At 44.1% G+C, this 27430-nt stretch overlaps 1 protein-coding gene across 1 annotated transcript in view; it reads right to left on the bottom strand.

The window, feature by feature from the left end:
• Window positions 1–27143, bottom strand: part of LOC124554877 (alpha-aminoadipic semialdehyde synthase, mitochondrial) — a 292387-nt gene extending 265244 nt beyond the window's left edge. The window contains exon 1 of the mRNA XM_047128548.1: window positions 27080–27143. The gene's annotated coding sequence lies outside the window, so the exon portion shown is untranslated. The remainder of the gene's footprint in view (window positions 1–27079) is intronic.
• Between the last annotated feature and the right edge of the window lie 287 nt (window positions 27144–27430).

Raw genomic sequence — 27430 nt, 5'->3', positions numbered from 1 at the left:
GATACTATCGCTGTCAGGGGACTTCAAGCATGAGGGGATGCAGGTAGTCCGCAATGATGTTCAGTTGGCCCACAGCTGTCATGGTGCCGTCGATTACTGCCTCAGGTTCGATGGAAGCCCAGGTGAATGTCCCCCATGGCATAACACCGCCCCCACCGACCTGCGTCCGTAGCACGATAAATGTTCCGAGCAGCTGTTCGACGACGTATCCGAACACGACCATCGACATAGACCAACAAGAATGTGGTTCATCCGACCAGGCGGTATAGTTGTACTGATCCACGGTCCAGTCTTTATGATCCTGTACCCACTGCAATCGTAATTGGCAATGTCGTTGAATCAAAGCTGGAACACATAGACGTCGTCTACTGCGGAGACTTATGTTCAACAATGTGTGTTCAACTGTGTGCTCCGAAAAACTTGTGCTTGCGCCAGTATTATACTCTATGGTTTAATCTGCTACCAATCACTGCCCATTCCCGTTTACAGAGCGCGAAAGCTGCCGACCTCGACTTCCTGCGATGAGGCGTGGGCGTCCAACGTCTAGTCGCCTACTCGTGGTGTCACCGATCTTCAATCACTTTTCGTAGATGTTCACGACATTAGCATGGAAACAGCTGACCAGCTCTACCATTTCCGAGATCCTTTTTCCCAGGTGCCAGGCTATAACAATTTGTCTTTTGTCAGAATTGCCTGTTTCAATAGATTTCGCTATTTGTTGCCCTATCTTCGCTAGAATGATTTCCCTTTCGCCTCAGTTCGCTTATACAGGGTGTTTGTTATTATAGATTCAAACTGAAGGAGCGAGTAGAGGACAATGAAGCAAGCACATAATCTCAGTGTACATACGTCCGGAAACCAATGGTTTCCCCGATACGACGTGTGTTCTAGTGCAGTCACGCTGTTAATGTCAAAGGCTGTGTTTGTTTCCAAACACAGCAACTGAATCCTAAATTGTAAATTTCAAGGTTATAAACTGTATTCGTTTGATATTATCAACATTCTGAGTACTTAAGTACTGGTATGTAGCGTTTCGACAACAAGTGTATCGGTCGTGGCTCGCCAGTACCAGTTCCATCGCCTTCAATCCGTTGGACTTTTCTGTGTGGGGATATTTGAAAGCTTTAGTGTATACCAGTGCTGTTGTAAGTGTTGATAAACTCCGGGAACGGGTTGTGGATGGTTTTTAAAGCATTCGTAACACACCTGAGATTTCTGAACGTGTTTGACCATCAATGCACGTGCTGATGCCGGTCTTCACATGAACGGTCGCCATGTGACTTACTTCTTATAATGTGTTTGGCCTGAAATGTATATCTGCAGTCTGGATCCTTGGGGACTCGGATATAAAATGTCTATGTACTCAGTCGTAATACACAGGTGTACAAAACTTAAGGGCGAAAGTTACTTTCACATGATGAGTCACTGACAAGAAGCAAAGCTCGATGATATTTGGACCGATACGTAAAAAGAGCTGTTACAATACACACACATCAAAAAAAGGTTTGCACCACCCCGGTATTGTATCACAGACACAGTCCCTTTGACTGTTCAGAGAAGTCACTAAACCCGCCCAAAGATGTAAACAACCATGCATGAGCAGCGCCTATTAGACGGAGGGGGTCCGACAGCCGTTCAGTTCGTCATTCCACCAGGAAGGAATTACACGGCTCGTGTTGTCTGTAGTTTAACCATGACTAGACGGTCAATACCGCGGTTCGACTGCGTCCGCATTGTTACTTTGTGCCAGGAAGGGCTCTCAACGAGGGAATTGTCCAGGCGTCTCGGAGCGAACCAAAGCGAAGTTGTTCGGACGAGGAGATACAGAGAGACGGGAACTGTCGATGACATGCCTCGCTCAGGCCGCCCAAGGGCTACTACTGCAGTGGATGACCGCTACCTACGGATTATGGCTCGGAGGAACCCTGACAGCAACGCCACCGTGTTGAATAATGCTTTTCGTGCAGCCACAGGACGTCATGTTACGACTGAAATTGTGCGCAATAGGCTGTATGATGCGCAACTTCACTCCTGACGTCCATGGCGGGGTCCATTTTTGCAACCACGACACCATGCAGTGCGGTACAGATGAGCCCAGCAACATGCCAAATGGACCGCTCGGGATTGGCATCATGTTCCCTTCACAGATGAGTGTCGCATATGCCTTCAACCAGACAATCGTCGGAGACGTCTTTGGAAGCAACCCGGTCAGGCTGAACGCCTTTGACACACTGTCCAGCGAGTGCAACAAGGTGGAGGTTCCCTGCTGTTTTGGGATGGCATTATGTGGGGCCGCCGTACGCCGCTGGTGGTAATAGAAGGCGCCGTAACGAGTGTACGATAGCTGCGCGGAGTGGCAGCGCGGTTTGAGGCGTCCTGTCACGGACTGCGTGGCCCCTCCCGCCGGAGGTTCGAGTCCTCCCTCGGGCATGGGTGTATGTGTCGTTCTTAGCATAAGTTAATTTAAGTAGTGTGGAAGTCTAGGAACCGGTGACCTAAGCAGTTTGGTCTCTTAGAAATTCACGCACATTTGAACATTTTTTAGACTGTACGATACGTGAATGCCATGCTCCGGCCGATAGTGCAACCATATCGGCAGCATATTGGCGAGGCATTCGTCTTTATGGACGACAATTCGCGCCCCCATCGTGCACATCTTGTGAATTACTTCCTTCAGGGTAACGACACCAAATGGTTCAAATGGCTCTGAGCACTATGGGACTTAACATCTGAGGTCATCAGTCCCCTAGAATTTAGAACTACTTAAACCTAACTCACCTAAGGACATCACATACATCCATGCCCGAGGCAGGATTGGAACCTGCGACCGTAGCAGTCGCGCAGTTCCAGACTGAAGCGCCTAGAACCGCTCGGCCTCCGCGGCCGGCGATAACGACATCGCTCGACTAGAGTGGCCAGCATGTTCTCCACACATGAACCCTATCGAACATGCCTGGGAAAGATTGAAAAGGTCTGTTTATGGACGATGTGACCCACCAAACACTCTGAGGGATCTACGCCGAATCGCCGTTGAGGAGTGGGACAGTCTGGACCAATAGTGCCTTGATAAACTTATGGACAGTATGCCACGACGAATACAGTCATGCATCAACGCAAGAGGACGTGCTACCGGGTATTAGAGGTACTTGTACGTACAGCAATCTGGACAACCACCTCTGAAGGTCTCGCTGTACGTTGGTACAACATGCAATGTGTGATTTCATGAGCAATAAAAGGGTCGGAAATGATGTTTATTTTGATCTCTATTGCAATTTTCTGTACAGGTTCCGGAACTCTCGGATCAGAGTTCATGCAAAACTTTTTTGGTGTGTGTAGTATGGCAGGCAACTGAAAGAATACGCAATGAGAATAACAGAAATGACACTTTTATTGAAAGACAATAATTACACTGAAGTCACCGCGGTTTGTGATGGTCAAAATTGTTGTGTTGGCAGAAGAGCCAACGCCGTGTTACGAATGCAGGCCGAAATGCACGCGTTTTAGCTCACGCAGGCTGGGGTGAGGAGGGAAGAACTATACTGACGTGAGGTCTGGAACATGGCAAGGAATTAGAATTCAGAAAGCGGACGTAATTAGTTTGATACTTAACTTTAATCCATTAATGATGAACGTCGCTCTTGACGGTACATGATTCACAATATTATCTGTTCAGAAGACATATAGTAACTGAATATGGCGCCTTGCTAGGTCGTAGCAAATGACGTAGCTGAAGGCTATGCTAAACTGTCGTCTCGGCAAATGAGAGCGTATGTAGACAGTGATCCATCGCTGGCAAAGTCGGCTGTACAACTGGGGCGAGTGCTAGGGAGTCTCTCTAGACTAGACCTGCCGTGTGGCGGCGCTCGGTCTGCACTGATAGTGGCGACACGCGGGTCCAACGTATACTAACGGACCGCGGCCGATTTAAAGGCTACCACCTAGCAAGTGTGGTGTCTGGCGGTGACACCACAAAAATGTTCAAATGTGTGTGAATTCCTAAGGAACCAAACTGCTGAAGTCATCGGTCCCTAGACTTACTCACTACTTAAACTAACTTATGCTAAGAACAACTAACCGATGCCCGAGGGAGGACTCGAACCTCCGATGGGGGTTGTGATGGTCCCGTGGGCATTAAAAAAAAAAGGCGGGACATGCATCTTATTAGGGTGTGTGATCGTCACGGATGGCATCGTATGCTTTCCAACGTGCTGCCATGCTGGCCGTAGGGTTGGTATGGAGTTCTTGTAGTAGGGAGTTCCTCTCCTCTACGAGAGCGGTTGACAACTTCTGGATGGTCCTTGGTAAATGTGGACGTCCTACAACACGTGTCCTCAACGCATTCCATAAGTGCTTGATGGGACTTAAGTAGGAGGAACGGGTAGATCCGTCCATTGGCCGAATAACCTCGGCTGCTCGACGCGGTCGCGCATTGTCGCCCCTAAAACTGAGCTCAGGGTCTGAGGGTAGAGATGAACTACTCGTTCCTGAAGGTCAAAAACTGACTTTTGTTTCGAATCCGACACCAACGGCAGGTAGACCGTTGTGCTGGTGACATATCGCTCCAATAATATAATCCAGTTACGCATTAGACAAAAGATGAAGCAGTAGTCGATCAGCCGGTGAATGTCTTACAGAATGATCGCTACGTTAATTCTGTTTTAGTAATCTGTGGTCCTTCCGTTTTATGTTACAATAACATTACAGAACTGGACTTACAAGTTTTCTTAACTCCAGTACCTATTAAGCCCAACTGTACTGCTGATCTACTTCACCATACTCATAAATTTGATAAAGGATCCAAATCCTAGTCCTGGTTTTTCCTTGTTTAACTGAAGCAGATTATCTGTTTACAAAATGATATTCTCCGAACAAAAGAAGGCAGAAAATTTTACTGTCGGATGATAACGGTCAAAATTTATCCTGTTCCTTTTGCGTTACACGTAACTTAGATGAGACTCTCATCTTAAGGGCGAACTAGAGGAGAAAAGCAGTCACATTTTTGTTAGTAGAGGAAATGAATTTACTTATCATATCGTTCACGTGAGTAAATCGAACAAGGAAGGCAATAGTGGACAATAAGTTATGAAATCTCTTAAATAGTGCAGCCTGATACGGATTTCCCAAATTTAAACACTGTTCTAAGATAGGTAGTAAAAATGTTTTCAAAACATATTTTTCCGCAGAGGAACAAGAATTTTTAAATACTTTATCATGCAAACTAACTCGGAACTAAATTTACGTGATCTACATCTACATCGTACTCCGCAAGCCACCTAATGGTGTGTGGCGGAGGATACTTTCGGTACCACTACCTAATCCCTCCAACCCTGTTCCACTCGCGAATAGTGCGTGGGAAGAATGATTGTCGATGCACAACCCCTCCCCTGTAACGTCTGCCAGTGGAGTTTACTTCGCATCTCCGTAACGCTCTCTCGCCAGCAAAACGATCCCGTGACGAAACGCGCCGCTCTTCGTTGGATCTTCTCTGCATCCTCTATCAGTCCAACCTGAAAGGGTCCCAGATAGATGAACGGTACTCAAGAATCGGGTGAACAAGTGCCTTATAAGCCACTTATTTCGTGTATGAATCACATTTTCTTAAAATTCTTACGATGAATCTGAGTCTGGTGTCTACTTTTACCACTATCTCATTTATGTGGTCATTCTACTTAAGATCGCTCTGGATAGTTACGCCTAGGTATTTTAGGGCGGACGCTGTCTCCAACTGTTTTTCATCAATAATGTAGCTGTACAGTAGTGGATTTCTGTTCCTATGTGTGCGCAATATGCTATATTTATTTACGTTCAGGTCAACTGCCAGATCCTGCACCATTCATCAATTCTCTGCAGGTCGTTCTGCAAATCCTTACTACCTTCTGGCGTTGCTACTTTGGTATAGACAACTGCATCAGCTGCGAATAGCCTTAATGAGCATCCGACGCTTTCTACTAGATCATTTATACATATTGTAAACATCAACGGTCCTATCACACTTCCCTGTTGGACTCCGCATATTACCTTTTCATCTGTCGATTTTGTTCCGTAAAGAGAGACGCGTTGACTTCTGTCTGCAAGAAAGTCTTAAATCCAGTCGCAAGTCTGCTCCGATACTCCGTAATCTCGTATTTTTTTCATTTAATGGCGATGCGGGACGGTGTCAAATGGCTTACTGAAAACAACGAACACTGCATCAACCTGAGCGTCGTTTTCCCCTGCGCTGTGGATCTCATGGAGGAACAGAGCGAGCTGAGTTTCGCAAGATCTCTGTTTGCGAAATCCATGTTGATTTTTATAGAGGAAATGTTCATTTTCCAAAAACGTCATAATTCTTAAGCATAAAACATGTTCCATAGTTCTACAACAGACTGACATCAACGATATATGTCTTTAATTGTGTGGATCTGTCTTACGGCCTTTCTTAAAACGGGAATGACCTGCGCTTTTTTCCAGTCGTTATGTGCCTTTCGTTGCTCAAGCGATCTACGATAAATTACTGCTAGAAGGGGAGCAAGTTCTTTCGCATAATCTGTATAGAATCTTATAGGTATCTCACCTGGTCCTGACAACTTTCCACTACTCAGCGATTGTAGCTGCTTTTCAAAGTTAGTTCGCCTCCACGTGGTGCACCCTGGGTAACGCTAAATGAACTATCACAACTGGTGGCAGACCGAACGAAGAATTCCTGCCCCACATCACAGTGAAACAGAACGACAGACAAAGCGCTATGCAAGATACATACAACGGTCCCTTTAGGGACCAACTGACTAAGGATCTCGGACCATGCATCCGAATCTGCCATTTCAACATTGAGGGCATAAGCAGAGCAAAATGTCAAGTATTGCAGAGAATTTTACACGATAACGACATTGACCTGGTAGCCATGCAGGAAACTCATGCTGAAAATAGAGCCCAATTTGAAGCTAGAGGAAGGATACTGGGATATGATCTACTTGGAGCCACGTATGACAGACACTATGGCGTTGCGACATATGTGCGTGGGGACATAGAGGACGCCTTTCTAGTTGAAGCCTCCATTGCAAATGATACCCATGAAGTTGTCATCAAAATAGGAAAAGTTACAGTAACTAACATCTATAAACCTCCTGCTACTACATGGCCGGCTGAAGTGATAAAGATCCACCCTCACCCAAGCGTATACGTTGGAGGCCATAATAGTCACCACGAAATGTGGAAATACAATACGAATGATAGCAATGGAGACATGCTGGTCGATTGGTCCGAGGAACAAAATACATATCTGGTCTTTGATGCCAAGAACCGAGGGACATTCAGATCAGCCGCATGGAACTGCGACTATAACCCGGAGCTGTGCTTAGTTTCGAGGGATACAAACGATAAACCACTGACAGCCTCTAGAAGGGTCCTGACGGACTTTCCTCATAGCCAGCACCGCCCTGTACTTATTAATATCGGTATATCCATCCCGATAATAAGGTCTTACCCTCAACCAAGGTGGAATTTTACAAAAGCTGACTGGACAAAATTCTCTGAACAACTTGATTATACCTTGAGCTGGATCCCTCCTACCAGCAAGAGCTATGAGAGGTTTGTGGGAGCGGTCATTAGCTCTGCGAAAACAGCGATCCCAAGAGGGTACCGCAAAAAATACATTCCCGGTTGGACTGGGATATGCGATGACCTGTACGCGGAGTTCCTCATGAATGGGGACCGGGAAATAGTGGATGAACTATTACATAACATCGACTTTATTAGACGGCAAAAATGGGAGAATGCTGTTGAAAATCTAGACTTTTCAAAGTCAAGCCGACAAGCCTGGTCCCTACTGCGTAAACTTGTAGGCGAAAATCCACCAAAACATAGAAAGGACGAAATATCTCCCAACAAGGTTGCATCCCGCACAGTTTCTGCGTCTAGAGCCCCACGAGATAGAAAGCACACAACAAAAGTGAAGAAGGACTTAAAAACATTAAAAAGGACCCGTGCAATGGACTCAAAAAAATCATCAGATATTCGTATCGAGGAGGTTACCAATGCCCTGGTATCCACCCTGAGTTCCCCATACATGTCGGAGCCTACACAAAACAATGGCTGGCTAAGTTCTTTACGGACATTCTCCAAGTGGGTAACATTCCTCTCTCACTTAAACGAGCAAAGATCATCGCAGTCCTGAAACCCGGTAAACCAGGCGATAGACCAGAGAATTGCCGCCCCATTGCCCTTCTCAGTATTGTCTATGAATTAATAGAAAGACTGCTCCTCAACAAAATAGGCCAAACTATACTCAAAAAAATCCCTATCGAACAAGCAGGATTCCGTCCCTATCGCTGCTGTACAGATCAAGTCCTATCACTGACAACATATACAGGGTGTTACAAAAAGGTACGGCCAAACTTTCAGGAAACATTCCTCACACACAAAGAAAGAAAATATGTTATGTGGACGTGTGTCCGGAAACGCTTAATTTCCATGTTAGAGCTCATTTTAGTTTCGTCAGTATGTACTGTATTTCCTCGATTCACCGCCAGTTGGCCCAATTGAAGGTTTGGCCGTACCTTTTTGTAACACCCTGTACAGAGGCGGGTTTGCAGGAGAAACATAAAGTAGCTCCAGCATTCATAGACCTAACAGCAGCCTATGACACAGTTTGGAAACAGGGACTCATCTACAAATTAATCTGTGCCATCCCCTGCAAGAAGATAACCAACCTCATTGACGATATGTTGTCAAATACAACTTTCCAAGTAATAATGGGGAATGAGAGAAGTAAACAGATGAAACTCAGTAATGGACTCCCACAAGGCTCTGTCCTTGCGCCCCTTCTTTTCAGCCTTTACATCGCTGACATGCCTGCAACCAGATCGCGCAAATTTGGTTATGCTGAAGACTGGGCTCTGGCAACAGCCCACAGAAATATAGAAACTGCCGAAGATATCCTTACCAGTGACCTAGTGATTCTCAGAGAGTACTTTAGAAAATGGAGGCCACAACCTAGTGCTACAAAGACGGAAGTATCTGCCTTCCATTTGAACAACAAAATGGCCAACAGAGAACTGCATGTATATCTAGACGGGAAAATACTAAATCACAACAAACACCCAAAGTACATTGGGGTTTCCCTAGATAGGACACTAACATTCAAAGAACACCTGACGAAAACTGCAGCGTAACTTAAAACACGCAACAACGTATTGCAGAAGCTCTGTGGCACCACTTGGGGCTCCACAGCATCTACCTTAAGAACATCCGCACTTGGCTTGGTGTATCCAGTGGCAGAATACTGTGCCCCAGTGTGGCTCAACAGCAAACACACACACATGGTAGACAGCCAACTTAATGCAACAATGCGTATTATATCAGGCACAATCAGGCCAACTCCTACAGTGTGGCTGCCCGTTCTCAGTAACATAACCCCTCCTAACCTGCGCCGAGAACACGCTCTGGTTAGAGAATTTAAAAAAATCATGACCAACCCTCAATTACAAATCCATGAAGATACTCACGACATCCGAGGAAACAGACTCCGGTCTAGGCATACACCACTAAAGACCGCACAGGCGCTGCACCAAACCAACTTTAAAATAAATGACCGATGGAAAGAGGAATGGGAGAGAAGAACAGTAGTAAACTGCCACAGTATGCCATGCATCTTTAGTAAACCAAAAGGCTTTGATTGCCCTCGCAAAGTTTGGTCAACTCTTAATCGCATCAGAACCAACTGTGGGAGATGCGCCGACTCCTTACACAGATGGGGTAAACTTTCTTCGGCCGCTTGCGACTGCGGCGCTGAGAGACAGACGGTCAAACACACCGTGCAGGAATTCCCACTAAGGGCATATGAGGGTGACTCACAGGATTTCCTAATGGCGAGCCAAGAGGCAATCGACTATATATTATCTAAGCTGGACGTTTGTTTGTGATTGCTCTTCTGTGAGTGTAAATTTACAATTGGTGGTGTCCTTATATACAAACTGTTATTTATTGTTCTGTTTATACATATGTCATTTTTTTTAAATCGTGTTGTTTCTGTAATTTTTACTGTGATGTTATGAGCCATCCGCTAAATAGTAAATTATGCCATCGGTTATCTCAATATCTGCCATTACGACGTTTGTACGACGATTGAAAGGAGGTACAGTGTAACGATCTTCCGCGGTGAAACAACTTCGCAAGACCGAATTTAGTATTTCGGCCTTCTCTCTGTTGTCTTCCGTTTCGGTGCCGATGTGGTCGCTGAGAGAATCAAATCAAATGGTTCAAATGGCTCTGAGCACTATGGGACTTAACATCTGAGGTCATCAGTCCCATAGGACTTAGAACTACTTAAACCTAACTAACCTAAGGACATCACACACATCCATTCCCGAGGCAGGATTCGAACCTGCGACCGTAGCGGTTGCGCAGTTCAAGACTGAAGCGCCTAGAACCGCTCGGCCACTCCGGCCACCCGCTGAGAGAATGAATAGATGATTTCGACCCACTTACTGATTTTACATACGACCAAAATCTCTTAGGGTTTTTACTCAGGTCAGTTGACGGCGACTTACTCTCAAAATCATTGAACGCTTCTCTCATTGCTTTCCTTACGCTCATTTTCGCTTCGTTCAGCTTTTGTTCGTCAGCTAGGTTTTTACTTCTCTTGAATCTGCGATGAAGTGCTCTTTTTTTTACGTAGCACTTTTCTAACACAGTTATTAAACCATGGTGGATCTTTCCCATCCATTAAAACCTTACTCGGAACGTACTTGTCTAGGGCATATTGAACGATGCCTTTGATTTTTTCCATTTGTTCTCCACATCTTCGTTCTCATCACCGAATATTTGATGTTGACTGCTGATATATTCTGAAATTGTATCCTGTCACCCTTGCTGAGCAAATATATCTTCTTGCCTTTCTTAACATTCCTTGTAGGACCCGTCGTCAAAGATGCTGTCACAGCCTTATGATCACTGATACTTTCCTCTACGCTTACTAATTCGGTAAGCAAGTCTGTTTGTTGCCAGGAGGTCTAAGACGTTACCCTCACAAGTTGGTTCTCTGTCTGCTCAAGGTAATTTTCTGACAAGACATCCAGAAAAATGGCACACAAATCCCTGTCTCTGGCACCAGTTTTGATGGCATAACTTTCCCAATGTATACCTGGCAAGTTGAAGTCACCCCCTATTACAACGGCATGATCAGGAAAATTACTAATGATATTCTGCAAGTTCTGTCTGAATCGCTCTACATCTACAAATCCTGACCCAGGTGATCTATAAAAGCATCCGATCATCATTTTTGACCGTTTTTTGAAACTCAATTTCACCCAGATTAATTCACATTCAGAATCCGTGATGACCTCGCTAGATTTCATCGAATTTTTTACTGCAATAAACACGCCGCCACCATTAACGACTAACCTATCTTTACGATAAACATTCCAATCTGAACTTAGGATTTCGTTGTCATTGAGGTCGGGTTTCAACCAGCTTTCTGTTCCCAATATTATCTGTGCCTAATAACCTTCAGTAAGCGATACTAATTCTGGGACCTTTCCTTGGATGCTCCTGCAGTTTACTAAATTCACATTAATCCTTTCTATCTCTGATCTGCGAGAAACAAGATTCTCTGAGGTCACTGTGCCTGATTTAACAGGCAAATCGTGTTTGATCCCAAGGGAGGGGTCCTCTAACATAAAAAAAGCCCCACGTGTACGCCACACGTACTCCGCTACCCTAGTAGCCGCTTCCTGCGTGTGGGGCACGCCTGACCTATTAAGGGGAACCCTGCAATTCTGCGCCCGATAGCGGAGGTCGAGAAATTCGCATCCGACACCGTTGCATAGTCATCTGAGCCTCTATACCTTCCACTCTGCTCCAAACCAGAAGACCGCGATCGACCCTGGGTACAATTCTACAAATAGACAGTTTAGCCTGCACCCGGCGTGCGTTGCTAGTTGCCTTCACCAAATCAGCCAGCTGCCGAAAGGAGCCGAGGATGGCCTTAGAACCCAAGTGGCAGGCGTCATTCGTGCCGACATGTGCCACTACATGCAGCCGATTGCACGCAGTGCGCTCGATATCCGCCGGCTGGGCCTCTTCACGGATGAGACCTCCCGGCAAACATACCGAAAGCACAATGGAATTCTTTCCCGCCTTGCCTGCTATCTCCCTGAGGGTCTCCATCACGCGCCTAATATTGGAGCTCCCAATGACAAGCATACCCGCCCACCCTCTGGACTGGGCAGGAAAATCAACCGCTGGCCCAACAGGAGAGGCACCCGCGTTGGCTCAGAGTTATCATCAACACTGGGTATCACCTCGTACCTGTTGCTAAGACGTAGGGGGCCAGCCGCGCGACCTGCTCCCTCTTTTAACCTTCAGCCCAGTGACACGCTAACCCACCCTGCCTACCATCCACTCTGGAGTGAGGACGGGCCCGTCAGATGTCGCGTATCAGAAGCCGCAGTGACGTCCGGGTCACCAGGAGATTCCACACCAAAGGTGTCGCAAGTCTCGTCTCTGGCGCCTGGGTGTCACCACAACTTTCAGCATTAGCTAGAAGCTTGTCGACGGTAGCCAACGCAGCTTCCAGCTATTTACGGACAGCAGCCAAATTTCCTTGTGTCCGCTCACAACAAACACAGTCCCTAGCCTTATCTTACTGTGCATAAAATAGATTTGAGGTCTCAGATGGCGCTACTGAGTTTGAACTGTATAGAAAATATACCAAAGGAGAATAAAGTAACACTAAAAATTGCTGTGCAGATTTTTCACTGTACTCTGAGACCGCAAGCTGTTAAACAGAAATAAATTTCTCTACTGAAGTAACCCTGTTTACCGAAAACTTACTGCACGAGATAAATATTCAAACTAGAATGCACTGATCTATACTGTATGCTGTTTACTAGCACAAAATTAAAACTGAGTGGTGTGACGGAGTTTCTGGCGACTGGAAAATTTACACTAGGAAGCCGCCCTACACAAAGATACTCACAAGACTTACCCAACAACAAGAACTATGATTAATTTCCTAACCACTAGTCTACACAGTAAAATAGTCCACTTCTTTGCAGAAGCACGTGAAAAAAAAGACTAAATTAATTTACTGTTTATCAGACAACTGCTGCTGGTGGCGGCGCTGCTGCGCGTCCTCTCGGCTCGGCGGCTGCTACTACATTTCGCCTCTCCATGTACAGTTACTCTGAGATATTTTATTTTTCTTCAATTTTCATTAAATCTGTGTGTCAAAACTACGTCACGGAATGCAAGTCGGCTGACTCTAGTTGCTGCTCATTAATACCTTATTAGAATTCTTATTTCTTTATTACAGTCCACTTTCTTGATGATAACAATGAACCGTTACATGTATAATTACATTTATGTGAATTTTTATGGTAATCTATTTCTTTTACTTATTTCTGTCTATTCTGAATATTGAACTAAGCTCACAGTGCCTATCATACCATTCTTCTTATCTTTATATGTTTCTACTGCGTGCTTACTGTTAAATAAAAAGAGCTATAACTTCCCAATGTTTCAAACTACACTCCTGGAAATGGAAAAAAGAACACATTGACACCGGTGTGTCAGACCCACCATACTTGCTCCGGACACTGCGAGAGGGCTGTACAAGCAATGATCACACGCACGGCACAGCGGACACACCAGGAACCGCGGTGTTGGCCGTCGAATGGCGCTAGCTGCGCAGCATTTTTGCACCGCCGCCGTCAGTGTCAGCCAGTTTGCCGTGGCATACGGAGCTCCATCGCAATCTTTAACACTGGTAGCATGCCGCGACAGCGTGGACGTGAACCGTATGTGCAGTTGACGAACTTTGACCGAGGGTGTATAGTGGGCATGCGGGAGGCCGGGTGGACGTACCGCCGAATTGCTCAACACGTGGGGCGTGAGGTCTCCACAGTACATCGATGTTGTCGCCAGTGGTCGGCGGAAGGTGCACGTGCCCGTCGACCTGGGACCGGACCGCAGCGACGCACGGATGCACGCCAAGACCGTAGGATCTTACGCAGTGCCGTAGGGGACCGCACCGCCACTTCCCAGCAAATTAGGGACACTGTTGCTCCTGGGGTATCGGCGAGGACCATTCGCAACCGTCTCCATGAAGCTGGGCTACGGTCCCGCACACCGTTAGGCCGTCTTCCGCTCACGCCCCAACGTCGTGCAGCCCGCCTCCAGTGGTGTCGCGACAGGCGTGAATGGAGGGACGAATGGAGACGTGTCGTCTTCAGCGATGAGAGTCGCTTCTGCCTTGGTGCCAATGATGGTCGGATGCGTGTTTGGCGCCGTGCAGGTGAGCGCCACAATCAGGACTGCATACGACCGAGGCACACAGGGCCAACACCCGGCATCACGGTGTGGGGAGCGATCTCCTACACTGGCCGTACACCACTGGTGATCGTCGAGGGGACACTGAATAGTGCACGGTACATCCAAACCGTCATCGAACCCATCGTTCTACCATTCCTAGACCGGCAAGGGAACTTGCTGTTCCAACAGGACAATGCACGTCCGCATGTATCCCGTGCCACCCAACGTGCTCTAGAAGGTGTAAGTCAACTACCCTGGCCAGCAAGATCTCCGGATCTGTCCCCCATTGAGCATGTTTGGGACTGGATGAAGCGTCGTCTCACGCGGTCTGCACGTCCAGCACGAACGCTGGTCCAACTGAGGCGCCAGGTGGAAATGACATGGCAAGCCGTTCCACAGGACTACATCCAGCATCTCTACGATCGTCTCCATGGGAGAATAGCAGCCTGCATTGCTGCGAAAGGTGGATATACACTGTACTAGTGCCGACATTGTGCATGCTCTGTTGCCTGTGTCTATGTGCCTGTGGTTCTGTCAGTGTGATCATGTGATGTATCTGACCCCAGGAATGTGTCAATAAAGTTTCCCCTTCCTGGGACAATGAATTCACGGTGTTCTTATTTCAATTTCCAGGAGTGTATTTGACTAATTTTACAGTTATCTTTATCACCTACTGTTACAACAGAATATACAACCAATACAATAACAAACAATACAACCATTACAGCTATAAGACGTTCATATTATTACTATCACCACCTCGATTCTTTTGCAGTAACTACTACTGAAACATACGTCACTCCTACTAATACCGATACTAAACTTCTACTATCATTACTTACGATAACGTTAGGATTATTTACTCCAAGAGAACATTGAGGTAGTATACTGTTTTGTGTACCGTTACTGTTTCTCTTCGCTGTAGTTTGAGATGGAGACACGTACACACACACACACACACACACACACACTCTCTCTCTCTCTCTCTCTCACACACACACACACACACACACACACACAGACGTTACTGTTATCGTAATGTACATAGCTTCTTCCTAAGTACCGTACGAAATCGGCTACACTGCCGGGTCTAGCAATATCTTACAGCCTCCAGACAGCGTGGCGACAAATCAGAGCAAATCACTTACCTTTAACTGATTCTTGTCGTTCTCCTTAGGTACGCTCGTGGCCACCTCTCTTCACTCTACCGTTACCGAGCTATGCCTTTTTGGAGCTATCGGATTTCGTTCTCGTTCCCTAGGGTGGTCTACAGGCCTTACTTGCCTTTACTGTGGTTTCTGGTAACAATAGTTGGGTCTTACTTTTTCGGAGACAGTAACAGATAGAAGATTTACGGTATCAAAGCTCTCTTTTACTCTAACTGTGTTGTAAACAATGTTACCTCTTAAAACATGCTTTGGAGTTCATGCTGTATCTCCAGTTAGAGGACACTTCCGTGGGACATAATGCCAATTTCACTACAGTCACAGCTTATCGTTGTCCTCTTACAAGTCCTGTACATATACAGAATGTTACGAGTATGAGTACATACATTTCTCTTGATGACTCAGGACAGTGTACTGAAGAACGTTACATCGGTATTTACTTCATTTGCACATTATTAATTACAGCTGTAAAGTGTAGTATGTTTTAAGTTCGGTTAGTACCTCCAAGTACACGTGGCATGAGAAAAGCATTAATTTTTATTTTCCAACTGGCAGAAGATCCGGTACTGAAGTGTGGACACATAGACGCAAAACGGATAATCTGTACTGACAGATGTAGTCCATTTCTTGGCACAGTTACAACCGCGCAGAAAACATCAGGTAGTAAATTATGTGATGTGTTACAAACGAAAAGCTTCAAATAATTCATTTTCACCCAAGTAGAGGACTCGTCCACTGTCTTTCTGGGCACTGGCTGTATATTATATACAGAGTGTTAAAGGTACTGGTATGGCATTGTGTTCGTTAATACCTTAATCTGTACCCATCTCTGCGTCTGATAGTCTTTCCACAAACATATCACATAATTTACTGCCTAATGTTTTCTGCTCTGTCGTAACTCCACCACGAAGTCTGTCAGTATAGACCATCCATTTTGCATCCATGGGTCCATACTTAAATAACTGACCTGCTGCCCTGGAGAAAAGTAAACATTAATGCCTTGTTTGTGCTATGCATACTTGGAGGTAATAACCTATCTGAAAAGATACTAATCGTAATAGCTACAATTATTCTTGTGCAAATGAAGTAAATACTGATGTAATGTTGTTCATATTGCTCAACACGCTGTCCTTAGTCATAGATAGAAATATCTGCACCTATACTACTAACGCACTTCATGTGCAGTGCGTATTATCGCAAAGAAATGTGTCATCTTCAGAAAGTCTGAGATAGCATGAAACATTAACGACTAATTCACATATAGACATGTCTGTTTTTCTAAAATGCACTGTACGACGTGTCGAAGTGCATTTACCATTAGAATTGTATACGTATTTACTACCATATCTCTAAACTTTTTAAGACGGCTGACAGGATGGACCTTTCGAAACGGCAGCATCCGAGCACGTAATTTGTATCCGAATACCTCCAATTCTCTATCATGCGCTAAGTCACCTGTGGTATTACCTCTGAAACTGAAGATGACTCTCCTGGCTGTGTTCTCTCCTATTCAAGAAATATTCTACCCAATAGCACGTTCGGTTATATATCCAAAATTAGTGTACAGTCATGAGATATTGATTTAGAAACACATATTCAGCAACTTGTCCACCACCGTAGCTGAGTGATCAGCGTGGCTGACTGCAATTTGAGGGATCCGGGTTCGTTTCAGCTACTGCCAGGGATTTTTCCTTGATGGGAGGACCGGAACGTGATACTCCCAGCCTTGTGATGCCACCTGAGGAGCTACTTGACCGAGTAGTAGCGGAGGAGCGGCACCACGCCTGCTATCTCGACAACGGCCAGTAGTGTGGTGTGCTATCTCCCGCTCCTCAATTTAGAACTCTTACCATGCAGGATTAATAAAGGAGACAGAAAAGGGGAGAAGTTTGAAAGAGATCAAGACGTACGAATGCAGGCTTACCGCTAGTTGTTTTGCCATACTCCATTCACCAGCGGAGCAGTAAAGCAGGGAAATTATAGTCTGATGCAGACTGTGTTTCTTTCCAACTAGGGTGCAGGGGAACAGTAGCAGACCCATAAACAATATTATTATTCATTCTTCATTACTAGATGGAATTCTGTTAGTAAAAGGGTGAATGACCTTTCAGACCATGATGCGCAAACTTTGACACTAATAGGCTTTTTTACTCAAACAAATGTCACAAATAATTACAAACTATGTAGGAAAGTTAATCCAACAGCACTAGAGAGTTTTTTAAACCTTGTCAAGGAACAAGATTGATAGGATTGTTTACAGTGCCGATAACATACATGATAAATATAATGCTTTCCTTAACATATTTCTCATGCTCTTTGAAAGCTGCTTTCCCTTAGAACGTTCTAAACCGGGTAATAGCGGTAATAGGCAGCCCAGATGGGTGACTAGTGGGATAGGGAAATCATGTAGTACAAAGCGGGAATTATGTCAAAATGTTAGAAGTAGTCACAATCACGCTACAGTAGCCCATTACGAACAGTATTGTAAGGTGCTTAAAAATGTTATTAGGAAGGCAAAGAGTATGTGCTATGCAAATAGACTAATTAATTCACAGAATAAAATTAAAACCACTGGTCAGTTGCGAAGGAAGTGTCTGATCAGCAGCACAAGGTCGACGATATAAAGTCAGTTCGTAGTAAAAATACTTCTGTTACTGATAAATCAGATATATGTACAGCATTAAACAATCATTTTCTGAGCATTGCTGGTGAATTAAATAAAAATTTAGTTTCTACAGGGAATCATATAACTTTCTTGGCAAATGCCTTTCCGAGACTGATGTCTGATATACTCCTCTGTGATTAAGACAAGGGGGAAATTGAGTCAATAATGAAATCACTGAAGACTAAGGACTCTCGTGGATATGATGGAGTGCCTAGCACAATATTAAAGTACTGTGCCGCACATGCTAGCCCTGTGTTTAGTCATAACTGTAATTTTTCCTTTAGGAATGGTCAGTTTCCTGAACGATTGAAGTACTCATCAGTAAAGCCGCTTTATAAAAAGGGAGAAATAGATAATGTAGACAATTTTAGACCCATTTCTATGCCATCAGGGGCTCATAATGCCAGGCCTATGTAAATTTGACTCGCTTTTGTGATCACTGAACTAACATCGTTTATCTTCTTAACCTGTGAGTTTCATTTCGGCGCCTCCACCCCTTCTGGGTGCTCCTTTTCTTTGTTAGGCAGTGTATATTTTACACTACTGGCCATTAAAATTGCTACACCAAGAAGAAATGCAGAAGATAAACGGGTATTCATTGGACAAATACGAGGGCTGTCCAGAAAGTAAGTTACGACCGGTCGCGAAATGGAAACGACTATGAAAATCCGATAAAGCTTTGCAAAGATGTGTTGGGCAGTGTCTCTAGTATAACTCTAGGTAGAATTATGTCGCTCTTTTCATTCCTGAGCTCTTAGTGAGCGCGTAAAGATGTTATAAAAAATAGTGTCTCCCGCCAAGTACGAGGGCCTGGTGAGAATTTTCCCCTGCAGCTATGCAACCAACATTACATGACTGTCGTGCGGTTTCTTCTTCAAGACAATTCTCAGCCTCATTCTGCAGGGGCAATGAAGGTGTTCCTGCATCGTTTCAATTGGAAATGTTTGGTTACCCACAATACAGCCCGTAATTGTCTCCCACTGAGTTTCATCTCTGCTCAAACGAACCGCTGGCGATGAAGACAACATTTTGGCACAGACAACGAGCTTTAGGCCAGCGTAGAGAATTGGCGGAAAGCACTGGCGGCTGCCTTCTATGATGTTGGTACAACGCTACGACGAATGTCTGATTCAGAACGGCGACTACGTAGAGAAGTAGCTGAAAGGTGTAGCTAACTGTTACAAATGAAACATTTCTGATTTACACTGTGATTTTCATTTCGCGATCAATCGTAACTTACTTTCTGGACAACCCTCGTATATTGTACTAGAACTGGCATGTAATTACATTTTCACGCAATTTGGGTGCATAGATCCGGAGAAATCAGTACCCAGAACAACCACCTCTGGCCGTAACGACGGCCTTGATACGCCTGGGCATTAAGTCAAACAGAGCTTGGATAGCGTGAACATGTACAGCTGCCCATGCAGCTTCAACACGATACCATAGTTCATCAAGAGTAGTGACTGGCGTATTGTGACGAGCCAGTTGCTCGGCCACCATCGACCAGACGTTTTCAGTTGGTGAGAGATCTGGAGAATGTGCTGGCCAGGCCAGCAGTCGAACATTTTCCGTATCCAGAAAGGCCCATACAGGATCTGCAACATAGGGTCGTGCATTATCCTGCTGAAATGTAGGGTTTCGCAGGGATCGAATGAAGGGTAGAGCCACGGGTCGTAACACATCTGAAATGTAACGTCCACTGTTCAAAGTGCCGTCAATGCGAACAAGAGGTGACCGAGACGTGTAACCAATGGCACCCCATACCATCACGCCGGGTGATACGCCAGTATGGAGATGACGAATACACGCTTCCAATGTGCGTTCACCGCGATGTCGCCAAACACGGATGCGACCACCATGATGCTGTAAACAGAACCTCGATTCATCCGAAAACATGACGTTTTGCCATTCGTGCACCCAGGTTCGTCGTTGAGTACACCATCGCAGGCGCTCCTGTCTGTTATGCAGCGTCATGGGTAACCGCAGCCATGGTCACCGAACTGATAGTCCATGCTGCTGCAAACGTCGTCGAACTGTTCGTGCAGATGGTCGTTGTCTTGCAAACGTCCCCATCTGTTGATTCAGGGATCGAGACGTGGCTGCACGATCCGTTACAGCCATGCGCATAAGATGCCTGTCATCTCGACTGCTAGTGATACGAGGCCGTTGGGATCCAGCACGGCGTTACGTATTACCCTCCTGAACCCACCGATTCCATATTTTGCTAACAGTTATTGGGTCTCGACCAACGCGAGCAGCAATGTCGCGATACGATAAATCGTAATCGCGATAGGCTACAATTCGACCATTATCAAAGACGGAAACGTGATGGTACGCATTTCTCCTCCTTACACGAGGCATCACAACAACGTTTCACCAGTCAACGCCGGTCAACTGCTGTTTGTGTATGAGAAATCGGTTGGAAACTTTCCTCATGTCAGTACGTTGTAGATGTCGCCACCGGCGCCAACCTTGTGTGAATGCTCTGGAAAGCTAATCATTTGCATATCACAGCATCTTCTTCCTGTCGGTTAAATTTCGCGTCTGTAGCTGGTCATCTTCGTGGTGTAGCAATCTTAATGGCCAGTAGTGTAGTTCAGTCTCCACATTGTTTTCTACACTTTAGGTTTGACTAATCCTGGATTCCTATTTTCACTTGTACTAATTAAGTATACCCTTTAGCATTAACTGAATTCTCCATCTGCATTTTTTTACAAATAAGCAATATGTAAAAGACTCAAATTTCTTAACCCTAAGACTGGATCTATCGGACTTACTATCATCAATCACTAAGCGGCCGTTCTACTCACAAGTAGATTTTTTTAAAATTATTATACCAGATCGTTCAGAGAAGAATTCAACACGATCTGCTCCTGGCCACAACAGGCACTGTAGGCAGGTCGTAGGATAGGATGAGTGTCATTTAGGCAAAAATCGAAATAAATAAGTGGACGAATAAGTAAAAAATGCTAATATCCTTGTTTTTTCAATTTATTGTTGCTAAAGCCCTACATCCGTGGAAAAATTTTAGATTGCAGGGGAAAAGCGGGAATATTATGCGTTAACGACGTGACAGCAACGAGGTGACACTACACGAACACGGATTCGACAGTATTGAGAATATTATGTCTTTTTCGAGGAAACTATCCTCACATTAGCCTTAAGTGGTTTAATTAAATTACAGGAAACCGAAATTAGGAGAGGTGAGCAACGCTTTGAACCTCGCTCCTGTACGCTAACAACTTCAGCCCACTATGTTTCAAGTTGCCACTACTATGGATGGTAGCATTTGTATGAAGGATGCATGAATAATTATTACACACAATTACTATCTAACCATATGTGACGGTACAATCTATTTATTTATCAAGATAACATGCTGTAAATGTAAAAGAATGAATAAATACGCCGGCTCTTGTGGCCGAACGGTTCTATGCACTTCAGTCTGGAATTGCGCCACCGTTACGGTCGCAAGTTCGAATCCTGCCTCGGGCATGGATGTGCGTGTTGTCCTTAGGTTAGTTAGGTTTAAGTAGTTCCAAGTTCTAGGGGACTGATGACCTCAGATGTTAAGTCCCATAGTGCTCAGAGTCATTTGAACCATTTTGAAATAAATAAAACCTCTATGAGAACTGAAATTGAATTGCATCATCGTACGCCTTAAGCTCGAACTATAAGAACAAAATATTTCCACAGAACGTTGACTTCTCCTTAGTTGCGCCTATGATCAGCAACACCACTTCCTGCAGAAGGTGAGGCCACATGTTTCGGGTCACGGGCTCTGTGAACTAGAAAGTCTCGTCCACTTGTTGTCATTCTTTAGCTGTACAATATAATAAAAAGAGTCGTTCTCATTGAGGATTACCTACGACTGAAAGAGGGGCCGCCTAGTGACAAACCAAAACAGTGAGGGCGATAAATGAAATGATGGTACGGCATTATTGCCAGGGAGACCTCGTCTGTGGTTGTTCATCCACATGATTCGAGGCTTCCTCTTTAAAGCCGCTTTTACACAATCGACTTTCTTGTCTCAATTGTCTTCTTGAAACAAGTGAGTCCACACCAGCGCCCCTGGCGTTTTATTACTGTACATGTAAATCAACATCTACATAGATACTCCGCCATCCACCGTACGGTGCGTGGCGGAAGGTACCCTGTACCACTATTAGTCGCTTCCTTTCCTGTTCCATCCACAAACAGAGCGAGGGAGGTCGCTCGTGTAAAAAGGGCTTACACCACTTCGGCGACTTGCGCGTCGAAGAGGGCCAGAAGAAAGAGATAGACGAAGAAGTTGGTAGGTCATAGACAAGGAAAGAGGCAGCTACATCATAATCCAAGAGAGACAGAGAGACAGCACTGGGGAAAGAAAAACTGATGAACAAGAGACGATGGATGCTGCAGAAAAATATGTTTATAAGAAAAATAGCTTATTATGTTGGCTACCATACCCATAAAGTACAGAACTATATTAGTTATAGATATTTTACATTTAAAAATAGCTAATATAACGACGAATACCGTCCATGATGTTTCATAAGCTCTAAGAGTTCAGCTGCATACAGCAACCAGTTACCGCTCGGAGTTATCTTCGAGCATTCGGACTGTAGCGGCTGACTCTTGTAAAATATTTGTACGTACTTAGCAACAGACGCTACGCTCTGCAGTGATAAGCAGCGAAAAACACACAAGCGTTTATGCGCTGCTCTACAGTTCGTCTCGTTTTCACCTTGTCGAGTGACATCGGGAGGTGTAAAAAGTAAATTAATTTTTCTGCGGTCTGCCGATAAACCTGCTTGAAAACAATATGTACGTACTAAAATAAGTAAATGATTCGCGTGTCACGTTTATCGTTACAAACAGGGTGACATTCTGTACAGCTGGACAATGAAATTGTAAATTTTATAAAATACATACTTCTCTCACGATTCCTGCAGATTTTCGTACAAGCACCTCTCTTATCGCGATTTTTAATATATTCGGATCAAGACGATAGCGAAAAGAGGTACAAATATTATCTGTATTAAAAGCAGCAACAACTGGCGTTAATAATACAATAGAGATGATGATTTCTTCTGTTAATCTTTCAATTACGCAAGATCCAAAAGACTAATTGCATGTTACCCTGACCAAAAAGGGACAGTGCTGATAGCCGAAGGATAGTAGCGATGTAAATAAAAAACAAAAAAAATATTGAGACTAAGCCAACTGAGCAAATTACTTAATTTTAATTTTTAGGCCCTGGTATCATTGATAAGAAAGTTTGTTGGCTGAGCAGGTAAGTAGTGCACTACTGGTGCAGAAGGCCTAGGTTCGATCCTTCGTTGGTGCTGAAATATTCATTGACAGTGAGTATGACTGTAAACTCGAACAAAGCACTAAACACGAAAGAAATGAAGGTGAACCATGGCTGATATACCACGAGATGCCTAGTTCTCCTGTAATAGGTTACGCAAGATGCCAAGTGGTCATAATTGAATTGCAGCAAGTCACGGAGGCCCAGTGTGAGCGGTTTTATAGCCTGGCAGTGAAATTGGTAGATATGCTAAAGCGTTAATGCGGAAGCCATTTACTCTGGAAAAAAAATTAGTTGAAATTTTTGCCATCAGGTGCAAATCTGGCGCTGTACAGCATCTTGTCAATGTCTCCAGTGCTTGTATTGCACCAGTGGTGTAAACGGCGGTTGATAACGGAATCAACATTATGCCTTTTTCACTTGTTTGATTTTTCTGTCCAGGTCCCGTTTCTAATTCATTACGTCTGGTAACCTTTCCATACACCTTTCTTGCATTCATGGCGCCAGATTTCCACCTGGAGCCCAAAGTTGAAACTAACTTTTTTCCAGCGTAAATCGGTTCCGCATTAAAGCATTAGAATATTTAACAAGCTATGTTGCCATATGATAACTACAGCCAAACTGAACCTCTGTCAGAAGCTGCACTTTAATTGTAACCACCCGGCAGTTGCTGGTAACGGCACATACCGTCGAATAGGACCACGTCAAGTAAACCGCCGTGGTGTTGAAATAGCTTTATTTTTCAATCAGTCACAGATGCGAAAAGGTTACAGAAATAAGACTAAAGTCTCCAAAATACGTACAGGATAATTAGACATAATTTTAAAAGGGACACAAAAATAGAAACTCATCCTAGCTCTTGTAAAATTATGACTGTGGTATATCTTAATGGATGCTAAAGATGGGAAATAACCAGAAAAGAAGAAAGCAGAATACAGGCAGCAGAGATGAAATTTAACAGTTCAACTGACGGTATACGTTATACTACGTAACAGTTTTGCTTGAATGAATTTTTTGCAAGTTGTCAACCCTGTTGGTCTCAATACATAAGAAAATGTCCAACATTAAAAAATGAGGGAAAATCTTCTAGATTGTAGGATACGTTTCTAACTAAGCAAGTAAAGATGGCAATACAATGTTGCATAAAAGAATATGCATTGGTCAAGGCAAATAATGTATTAAATAAGAGCGTTCAGAAGTTTCTCTACGCTTCTAATCTAAAACTAATGGAGATATTAGCCTTGAGTATGAAAATGTTACAAAAACATCAATATTTAGTATCAAATGTACTTTTTTCTTCTCCTCTTTTCTATCCGGTCAGCAGTCGCTAGGAGGAATCATCAGTCATTCTTTCGATGTATTAACCGTGGTATCTACTTTTAAATTCGCTTATGTTTTGGTGGAAGGGTTCAGCCTGTTTCTCGGAGTATGCACCCGAATTCGAAAGGAAAACAAAGAAGATTGGGTTCAACGTCCCGTCGACATCGAGGTCATCAGCGACGGACCACAAGGTCGGATTGTATCAAGGATGGGGAAGGCAATCGGCCATGCCCTTTCAAAGGAACCATCCCAGCATTTACCTGGAGCAATTTAGGGAAATCACGGATGGCCACAAACGGGTTTGAATCGTCGTCCTCCCGAAAGGGAGTTCAGTGTGCTAACCTTTAAGCCACATCGCTCGGTGCGCGAATTCGACTCGAACACATTTAGGTATGGGTGAAGAACATACAGCTTGAGTGATACTAGGAGCAGTGAGACGTTTGTTGCTATTACGTAGGTGAACTTTCTTCAAACACTTATAGGAGCTGTCTATTAAAGATCACATGTTGTTTGGATTGCAGGGAAACTTCATTTCTTCAAGTAAGCCCTGAAAATTATGGTACTGCCGCAGTTCATCTCTAAGCGTGAAGTTCTGAGGGAGAGACTAATTGCATTATCTTTGCTTAGATATCTAATAATTATTTAAAACCAATATATCATTGCAATTCATAATTTTAGAAATTAAGGCATTTTATGACATTTCAGAAAGTGGTCTACCTTGCTTTAAAAACGATATGAGTTATACATGCCGATGTTCTTACTGCCGTTGAAGACCTGTTAGTCGCTAGTTACCATTTGAAAAATAATACGACTAAGGAGGATATAACGATAATAGGAATCAACCGAAAATCGAAAAGAATTTACTAATACATGCTGGTAGATCAGAGAAGATAGGGATATGGAAAGGATTAGAATCATGACAAATGAATGGGCCTAAATTCCACGAAAGAACAAAAGAATCACATCAAATAAAAATTTGTAGTTCAAATGAAGCACTACTCTGTTAATGTGCTCCAGCTTTCGTAACGAATTTTAGTTCTGGAGAAACCACTGACGACTGAACTTTTTGACAACTGAAATAACACATTTGGAAAGAAAAAACGTGATGAATTTTATTTCAGTCGGAATGTTGACGTAAAAAAGCCTTAACGAAATGTGCGAAATAGTTTCACGGTTGAAATTCTGCTATGGCTATTTGAAAATGAACGTCTAACTGGAAGTACGATAGTCGTTAGCGAAGGACATAAGAAGAGGAAACTCTGATAACAGCAAGTTCTATTGGTGTACGTATACATTCTCAGACAACAACTTCTAGTTGAACACAGCACGGAAAGTGAAATATGTTTAATAAATGACCGACTATCTATGCTGTATTTTAATGAATTACTTCTGTTAGCTATTTGGGAAACCGAAGACGTGTCACCATCAAATTTTCGAAGACAGAGTGTCGATTGTTTTCTTGCCTGTGTGTTAGATAATAAAATATACAGTTAGGTCTACGTCTTTCAATACATTTTCTTTAGTTACGTGTGTTATCTCATTGATGGTGATGCAGGAATGTCTCATTGTTAAGTCTACAATGTTCAAAAGTACACTGCTGGTATAGTTGTACGAAATTTTACACTTAAGATAATAGCACACTTGGTCTGTATAAAACACATTATAGCCGGCCGATGTGGCCGTGCGGTTCTAGGCGCTTCAGTCTGGAACCGCGTGACTGCTACGTCGCAGGTTCGAATCCTGCCTCGGGCGTGGATGTGTGTGATGTCCTTAGGTTAGTTAGGTTTAAGTAGTTCTAAGTTCTAGGGGACTGATGAACACAGATGTTAAGTCCCATAGTGCTCAGAGCCATTTCAACCATTAAAACACATTATAACTCAGTTTTATCATCGCGTGCTTCCTAATACATTACTCATCGAATAACATATTGCTGCAGATAAAAATTACACTGATAATACACGGACTCTATCGACTGCATTTGCTTATGCTACAGACAACTTTGTGAAAACAAAAGCCTAAAATTTACTCCCATGAAAAATTCTTCGGCGAAGTGGAAAGATTTCCATTGTTGACACATATTGACGCGACGGTGCATGTTTCCTTCTGACAGAGGATCTTCACAGGGAGAATAAATTTAGAAAAACTCTCGTCTGACTACTGCAGACGAATTAAACATTTGCAAACGAGAAGCATGGGTTAAGGGCCATTAAATTTCCCTTGCAGCTTCAAATTGAAAGGGAGCACGCCCACAGCGTTGATATTACGTCCGCTTGCTTGGAAGTTACTATCTGCCAACGTGTCTGAGCCCTCAAAACATGACACAGCTGATCAGGTAAGACTTACCTTCCTTTGCCTGGTGTGGAGCCCCTGCGCTAGTGCGCCCTCGCAGACATCTGACACGCTTTGCAGCGTCTGAAACTGTTTACGACACTCGGGAGAGGGGCCCGCCGGGTCGTATCTAGGGTCATGTCCTGATAACCGCAAAACTCTTCCAGCTTCCAAGAATGACCTCAAACAACACATGGGCTGTTTTTGCAGAGCACTTGCCGTACTTTTATTCACACCTGGATTTCACGTTTTCTAAGATAATATTTTCGAAGTAGCGCATGTAGTCGTATGTAACCTAGAACGTAAGCAAAATAATGGACCGGGAGCTTAGTAAGGAGTTTTGTTGGAGACAGTGTCACTAAAGTC

The sequence above is a fragment of the Schistocerca americana genome, chromosome X (assembly GCF_021461395.2).
Source record: "Schistocerca americana isolate TAMUIC-IGC-003095 chromosome X, iqSchAmer2.1, whole genome shotgun sequence".
Lineage (NCBI taxonomy): Eukaryota > Metazoa > Arthropoda > Insecta > Orthoptera > Acrididae > Schistocerca > Schistocerca americana.
Note: the sequence above shows the minus strand (reverse complement) of the source record. Positions and strands in the feature narration are given on the sequence as shown.